The sequence below is a fragment of the Poecilia latipinna genome, unplaced genomic scaffold (assembly GCF_001443285.1).
Source record: "Poecilia latipinna isolate Pla-1442-1.1 unplaced genomic scaffold, P_latipinna-1.0 Scaffold526, whole genome shotgun sequence".
NCBI classification, from domain to species: Eukaryota; Metazoa; Chordata; class Actinopteri; order Cyprinodontiformes; family Poeciliidae; genus Poecilia; species Poecilia latipinna.
This window is the reverse complement of record NW_015113142.1, coordinates 21085-29215: the sequence shown is the minus strand read 5'-3', so window position 1 is coordinate 29215 and position 8131 is coordinate 21085. Positions and strand designations below refer to the sequence as shown.

At 37.4% G+C, this 8131-nt stretch overlaps 1 protein-coding gene across 1 annotated transcript in view; it reads right to left on the bottom strand.

Moving 5' to 3' along the window:
* Positions 1-2202, bottom strand: part of slc2a3b (solute carrier family 2 member 3b) — a 20784-nt gene extending 18582 nt beyond the window's left edge. The window contains exon 1 of the mRNA XM_015040763.1: positions 2097-2202. The gene's annotated coding sequence lies outside the window, so the exon portion shown is untranslated. The remainder of the gene's footprint in view (positions 1-2096) is intronic.
* Positions 2203-8131: the final 5929 nt, after the last annotated feature.

Sequence of the window (8131 nt, the reverse complement as noted above, 5' to 3'; positions counted from 1 at the left end):
GGGGGGGGGGGGGGGGGGGGGGGGGGCTTGGGGCGGCACAGTAAAACCCTGCCGGCTGAATGGAGGCTCTGTCCGGCTGCTGGTGGCCCCGCTGGCCGCCCACCATGGCTGCTACAACAAAGGCTGCACCCCCACAGGTCAGACCCAAAGCCTGGTCATGCAGAAATCATGAGACCGGCTCAGTGGGAGGTAAACGAACGGGCTCCCGTCTAATTCTCGCCCTAACAGTAATCTTTACAGCTGCCAAAAGCTTATTTCTGAACATTAGCAAATTATTCAGGAGGACAAAAAACAACAACAAAAAGAAAATAGTAACGTTTGAAAGTTTTTCCTCCCTGTCTTAATGAATATCATTCATTGAAGCATAGATTAATTCATAACTAGTTGGGCCTAAATGCAGTAAAAAACAAAAAAAACAAACTATAAGCAATTTTTTGTGGAAGCTCACTGTCTGTAACGTAGGGGAAAATATATCACAAACTCAGACAGACCTGATGCAGGTTAGAAAGAATACAAAATAATCAAATTTAATAAAACATAATTTAAGTACCTGCAGGGTGTGCAGGAGAGGTGAAGAAGAAAGTGCAGGAAGGGTGGAGTGGATGGAGGGATTTGTGACAGAGGTGCAAGATACACAGTCAGTATCAATGATGCAATCAGACTTGCTACAGAGGGCTTACTCTGCCCTGGACAAGCCCAACAGCATAGTAAGGGCTACATTGACTCCCTTTAATTATATTCAGCCTGAGCTGAACCCTCTGGTCTATTGGACAGAGGATTTATGTGACGTGAATATTGCAGATTTAAATCGTCCGGTAAGCCACAGCATTGCCACCACCAGATAACTGGGCTTTTAACACATATATAGCAAATATTTAAACACAGTGCCTTGCAGGCGTATTGATACCCTGGAGTGTTTTGTGGTTTTTTTTATTTTTTTATTTTTTTTTTATGTGAATGCCACAAATTTCAACATGTGTTATTAGAGTTTTGGGATCAAGCAAATCTGAAGTTTTTGTGTGTGCATTTATTTTCATCCTCACAGAGTAGCCTTTTTGTAGACATTAGAAGCTGAATAGTCCTGGGGCCAAGATCTCAGGTGGCGTTGTTGGTTGTAATGTTTTAAAATTTAATAATAGACACCGCTATTGCCACACTAATAAAAACAAACCCGCAAAGCACATTACATATCCTCACAATTTGAGGGCCCTTTCAGGGGAATCGCCATGAAACTGGACTTGATTTGGAAAGGCACACGAACACGATATGAGGCCCCACAGTTGACAGTGGATGACAGAAACACCAAACATGAAATCAAAGGACTTTTCTGTAGATTTGCGAAACAGCATTGTCTTGAGGCACAAATCTGGTGAAGGATACAGAAACATTCCTGCTGCTTTGAAGGACCTAATGAGCTCAGTGGTCTCCTTCATCGGACAAGATAACACTATGGCAACGCAGCCTCTCTCTGCAGTCTGGGTGCGCGCGCATCCGACGTGTTCTCAAACAAATAATCTCTCCGTAATTTTCAGGCAGAGCAAGTCAACTGGTTGAAATATCATGTTGTTGTTTAAATAAAGGTCAAAAGAATACACGCCATAAATCTGTTTTTGCATGTATAACAATAACGTTATATGCCATAACTGGTTAAGACATCTTTAATTTTGTATTAATTATTCAAATAAATTGATCAATTTTGTTGACTAAATTGACTGTTTATTTAGTCGATTAAAACTTTATTCTAATTAAAAACTAGACAAAACTAAAACGATTCCTTTGACTCAAATTAAATGACATTAATTTCGTCAAAAGACTAAGACTAAAACAAAAGTGTGCTGTCGAACACTGGCTTGCTTTTCTTAACTGAAGGCCTTTTATTAACGGATTTATTTTGGAACTGAAATGCAACAGAGGGGGAAAATACATTACAGGCTACTCTGATTTTAATGCTATAACTCAGAACGTTTTTGTAATATAACAGAAAGGAAATGCATTACTAGCTGATATGCTACTCACGTTTCTACATTTTTCTTTATTATCCAAATAAAACAACCATAACATATCTCTACGTGTCTTTCAAACACATACATACTTACAAAGTTTTCCGAGGATACAAAGCGACTAAAGTACATTCAGGGTGTTCATGAGTCCATTACCCTCTCCTAACTGCCTAAATTCTTGTTGCCATGGTTACCGGAGAAAATTACGTCACTGATAGTTTACTCAAAAGAGCGATCACTCGGCCACGTTTTTACAAATACATTATAACAAAGATTTTTGTAATACAAATGTGATACTCTGATCAAATTTCAAACCATTCTTAGCATAAATTTAATCATACAGGTTTGCTAACCATGAACTTACTTACCAACTTATTAATGCCACTTATTTTTTTTAACTATAAACTAATTTACATTATTTGACCGAATGCCATCACATGTGCATTAACTGGGCGTTTATGCGTTAAGCTCATTGATACACTACAGCATTGCCACAGTAAGGATCATCAACAGGTCATCTCTTTGTTGATTGAAAAGTCAGTAAAAGAGTCCAGAGAGCTCTAAAGTGGACGTCTCCAGACAGCTGGACTCTGACTCCTTAAGAACGGACTCCCACTAATTGACCAGCATTGAATCCACAGAGTCAGGAAGATAAAGACCCACAGACACAGTTTGCTATGCACGGGTTCAGTCAAATGGTTTTATTATCAGAGGCCAGAGTTTTTGTGAGCATATAAAAAAAGAATTAGAGATACAGATTTTTGCATGTTTCATTCTTATTGCTACACATTTTAAACCAAGCCTCTATGTGTTTTAAGGTTTTTATAACTGACTGTATGATGTTCTGTCTTTTCTCATGTGTCTCCAGAAACCATAGAAAGCCTTAGAAACAACAGGTTTTTTAGCGCAAAGGAAAGGGAAGCAAAAGGAATTATTAAAGAGCAATAAACAAGAGTGGAAAGCTGAAAGGCAAATGTTCAATGAGGAGAGGCATCCTGCAGGAGATGGACGTCTCTGCTGGCCCTTAGATGAATAGACAAGATCCACAGCAGGGGTGGAGGTTGAGATCCACCCTCAAATGACTCTTGAGGTCTATGTGTGAATTGGGAAATAACCTTCCTGCTGCAGTTCCTGGCTTTGATGAAATGCAGTAATGGGCAAAAAAAGTAGAGGCTGATTGCACTTGCGTTTCTCAAGAAAGTTCAGACTTGCAAAATACTCTGAGTCTCATTGACCTTTTTACGTGTAAGTTTTCTTAAGGGTCAATAAAACTGCAAGGATGTAGGAGTGTGCCACAGAGGGACTAGTTTTGATGTTTTTAAATTTATTGGAGTCTCGTTTTTATAACTTCAGGGCATTTTTTTTTGTTTGTTCGATCAGTTGACCTACAGTCTCACAGCTACACAGAATGTATCCCTTTTGTAGCTCTTGCATGGTCAGACATCTGGTACTGTCGACGCCTTAGTTCATACCAACCAGGAGAAGTTTTGTAGCAACTTTGATAACCAGAGAGTTCAAAGCATTTTATGCAATCTACTAAGAGTGCTGCGAAAAAATGTAGTAAAAGAAAAACAAAAAAACAATGGTTAAAAAGAAAACAAAAAACGATGGAAGTAACAGATCGTTACGGTTTGGTCAAAGGCGTAGGCACAATGAAATATTGCATGATTCAAAGTTTTCAGAAGGTAATATGCAAATAATCTGTGAGATTTAAGCACTTTTCTGATTATTAACTCTCACAGCACTTCTAAATACTTGACTACTTGGACAAAATAAACTGATAGGCTAAATATTTGAAAAAATCGATTTGTTCGCATGTACGAAGTGGAAAAAAAAAAGAAGAGATGAATTTCCAATGAATGGGGATGTGAATTAGGGAAGGAATGAACTGACTGGAACTCCCAGGATGAGAGATTTCAAAGATCCATGGATATGAAAAACAAACATAAATCAACAGACAGTTCAAGACAAAAGATCGGCATAAGGTTTTAAAAGGTTTGAGTGTAGTAATACACAAGCAAGTCATTACAAGCTTAGATTCAGTAAGATGAAAATATGAAAAATAAAGATTTGGAACGAAAACCAAACACAAGCCAAAAGCAGGCGAGCCATAGGATAAATTTGTTTGAAATAATGGATCGGGTTATACAAATTATTTAAGTAAAAGTATCGGGGTACTCCTCCAAATGGCTTCCATGTTCCCAGGTGTGTAAAATCATACATCTTGGCATGCAGACAGTTTCTACTCATTTTTGTGACAGAATGGGTTGGTCTCAGGAGCTCAGTGAAGTCCAGCATTACATCTTGATATGTAATCTACCTGAGATTGAATCAATTTACATGAAAAAACTAGAATTAATCAAAGAATATTAAAAGCTGGAAAACCCAAACATGACTTCAAAGTGAGTTATTTTAGAATTACAAAGTTAGTATGTTGTTAAAACCTAATTCTGTCAGCAAGATCATAAATGCATTCATTTATTTGTGGCAGAAGTAGTTAAAAGCAAGCCCAGATTGTTTTCTTTTTTAATCTAATAATAAAGACAAAGGCAGCCATGCGTCTGTTTCCTGTGTGGTTGTTGTCTGCCTCAATGAAAATGACTGAAACCAGCCAGCACAAAGTGTTTTTATAACACTTCATGCTGTCACAGAATTAGATTTTCCTCTGCAGACCTAATCTATATTTTCTCTCTCATGCATAGTCTGTCACAAATAGCAATGTTTTTTGATAAAGAGACTGATTGTAACGCATAACCACTTCTATGTAGTTCAGATATCTCTATAAGTGTTATTTTAACAGGGAATTTAGACATCAGAAATGAGTAAATCCGAAGCTACAGGGAAAATGTGATTGTGTCTAAAAACTTACGTCACAAATCTATTTTTTCAAGGTCAAACAGGAAGATCTTCTAAACTTCTGTAGAACTCGTTTTTGTCATGCAGCAAGGAAAACCTCCCACAGCCGTAAATAGGAACTACAGACAGCGACGTGCTGATCTTCATGCCTGGTGCTTTCAGGTCAATAAATGCTTAAAAATCTAATATTTGAGTGTGAAAACACATCGATCTATCCAGCTACATCAGCTGGATCCTCAGCCAGATTTAGCAGAATCTCCTTTAACCATCAGAACCAGAAATTTGATAAAGTATCTGAAGTGAGCTTACCCAGAAACACAGGAAGAGAGACAGGAAAGAAAGCGATAAAGCTAGCCCACAATGTGAGCCACATCTTTTCAAATGACATTTCATTACACAGTAACTTCCTGCAGTTGGGACAGACCAACTTTGAACCAGGTTTTAGTGTCACCTTGAACTTTGCTACCAAACATTAAATTTCTGATGTGGACTGAAGTCTTTGGTTCTTTTTTTTTTTTTTTTTTTTTTTTTTTTTTTTTTTTTATATTACTTTTGAATATTTAGGTTTTTTAAATTTCATCTCATGTCTAGTAGTATTCCAGGAAGTCAGCTTTGAGTGCACTTAGCAACCACTGTTAAATACGCCACATAACGAGTCAGCCAATCACAAGGCAGCCATTCAATCGAGCCAGGCATCTAGTTATGGACTTGCTGAAGCCTGCCAAATGCCATGGCTGTTGGCTCAGACAGGCTAGTCAAAGCATTTCAGAAACTGCTAATCTACTGGGATTTTAACAAACACAACCATATGTCAGGTTTACACAAACCAAAAAAAAGTCCAAAAGAGAAAAAATGTCCCGTAAGCCACAGTTGTGTGGACGACAAATGCATTGGTAATTTCAGAGGAGAACAGGCGGACTGGTTTCAGATGATAGAAAAGCCACAGTATTAACTACTTCCTATATCCAAGGTATGCTGAACACCATCTGTAAATCTACATAATGTCTGACCTTACAGCAGGAAGTGACCTCAATGAATGTCACTCATTCAAGCAGAATTTGTGATTTTAGTTTAGTGTTCAAAATGATAGTCCCTCAAAACAGCATTCATACCCCTTAAATACTTTGTGTCACATTATTCTGCAATAATACCAGCATATTTATTCAGATTGTCTGTAAAAAGAACAACAACAATTAAGGTATATTTGTGAAGTGATAAAAATCATACATACATAGTCTCTATATCACAGGGTACGGTCAGTTACTGGTAGGTTTGCAGTTTGGCTATGATCTCAATATTTGTAGATGATGGAACAGGTTTAATATATTAAAAGCTTGAGATATTATTTTATAAACTCACCCTGCTTTAAACTTCTTAACTTTTTTTCTCTGACCAGTCTGGTGTACTGCTTGGTCTTCATAGCCTTTTTTGTTCTCAGACAGTTAGTTGCGCTGGATTTCATTCAAGGGGATCAGAGTACAGGAGGCTGTATATGAATACACACCGCACTTCATGTTTTATCTGGTGAGAGTATTAGAACTTGGAAACATGCAAAGTTTTTCTTCTGCTTCACAAGTACAAAGTGATCAAACATGAAGAAGTTGCAGTAGTACAAGTATTTTGTAAAGCGTAGCTATACTTATTCATGTAGTTTTACCTATTTGATTTCACCTGTTACCTTACAATGATTCTTTATTTTGCTACTGATGCACCATTTGCTCTTCATTTATCTACATTGCATCTAGGAAGTGCTTCACCTTTTCCACGTTTTGGTATATTACAGCCCTATTCCAAGTAGTATAACATTAATTTCTTTCCTCAACATTCTACAAATACCCCATTATGATCACGTGTAAAAAAAAAAGTGGGTGTGTTTTGCAAATTTATGAAAAATACAAAACCAACAAATCACATTCCCAGTGTTAGCTTAATACCTTGTTGATCCACCTTTGGCAGCAACAATAGCCTTAAGCCAACCTTAAGGCTGTAAGTTTGACTTCATCAGTTTGAGTCATTCTTTGCTACTCTTTATTGCAGTTCCTCTCAAGCTCCATGATGCCAGATCTGTATCATTCCCAAGATTTGTGCCTCAAGGCAATTCCTTTGACTTCAGGTTAAATGCAAGTTAGAAACATCTTAAGGTCAACCGATGGGAATAGCTCGATTTTGAGTTTTAGTAACAAAGTATTGAGAAAATGTGCATACTGTTTTGAGTGTTGATTTCTACTCAACACTCAAAACACTTTTATTCCTCTTTCGTCACAATTTGATATTTGCATGTAGAATTCTGAAAAAAAGAGATTAGCCCAATACAATTTGGAATAAGGCTGCAACATAACAAAACGTGCAAAACGTGAAGCACTGTGAATATGTTCCAGATGCACCGCACCGTATCTGCAGCAGATACAATTTGATCCTGACCTTTCAACGACTAAATACTTCCATGGAGATTGGAAACAATTGTTTTACAAGAATAGTTTTGTCATCAACGTCTGACTCACAATGAAGGAAATGGCTAACACACAACTTTACTCATCCACACTCTGCAAACAGAGAAACCTTCATTCTGTTGTCAGGCACTAGACCCAAGAGGGAAGCCTATTTTATCAGCATAAACATATGGTTTAACCATGGATTAACAAGTTATGAGAATGTAATGGTGTTTTATACATTGATGTTTTAACTGAAGCTTTCCCTGTTTAATTGACATGGGTTAATAGTGTCCATTTCCACACAGCCTTTTCTGATACAACATACCGTTTGTAGATTCCAGACTTGAATAAATCTGGGTGTTACATTAATCTGCATGAAGCAATCAGCAACATGCTTGTTAATCCGTGTGCAGCTGTGATTCAAGGTATCAAAAACATAAAGGTATTTCCCCAAGTTGTGAAATAAGACAGAAGAATGTTTCTTCTGCCTTATTTTAAAGATTTTAAATCAGCTATCCAAGTTACGTTACAGGTCAAAATATTAACACTGAGAGCTAGAGGTTTTTATCTCGATGTTCAGAAGCTGAACAAGAGGGAAATGTGTTTCTTTTTGAATAGCAATGAAAAGCTTCCCACTGCTTTAGCTTCCTGGTGGAAATGAACAAGTCATTGATTGTAATTGTTGGAAATGTTAAATGAATGCGGTTGTTTGTTGTGCCTAATCTGACCACGTATTTTTCCTCATTTCCATTTTTGTCTGACGTTCACTTTCTTTTCCAACTGATCTCAGGGCGCCACTGTGTGGCCAACAGAGGGAACTACAACCACACTCGGATTTTTTTA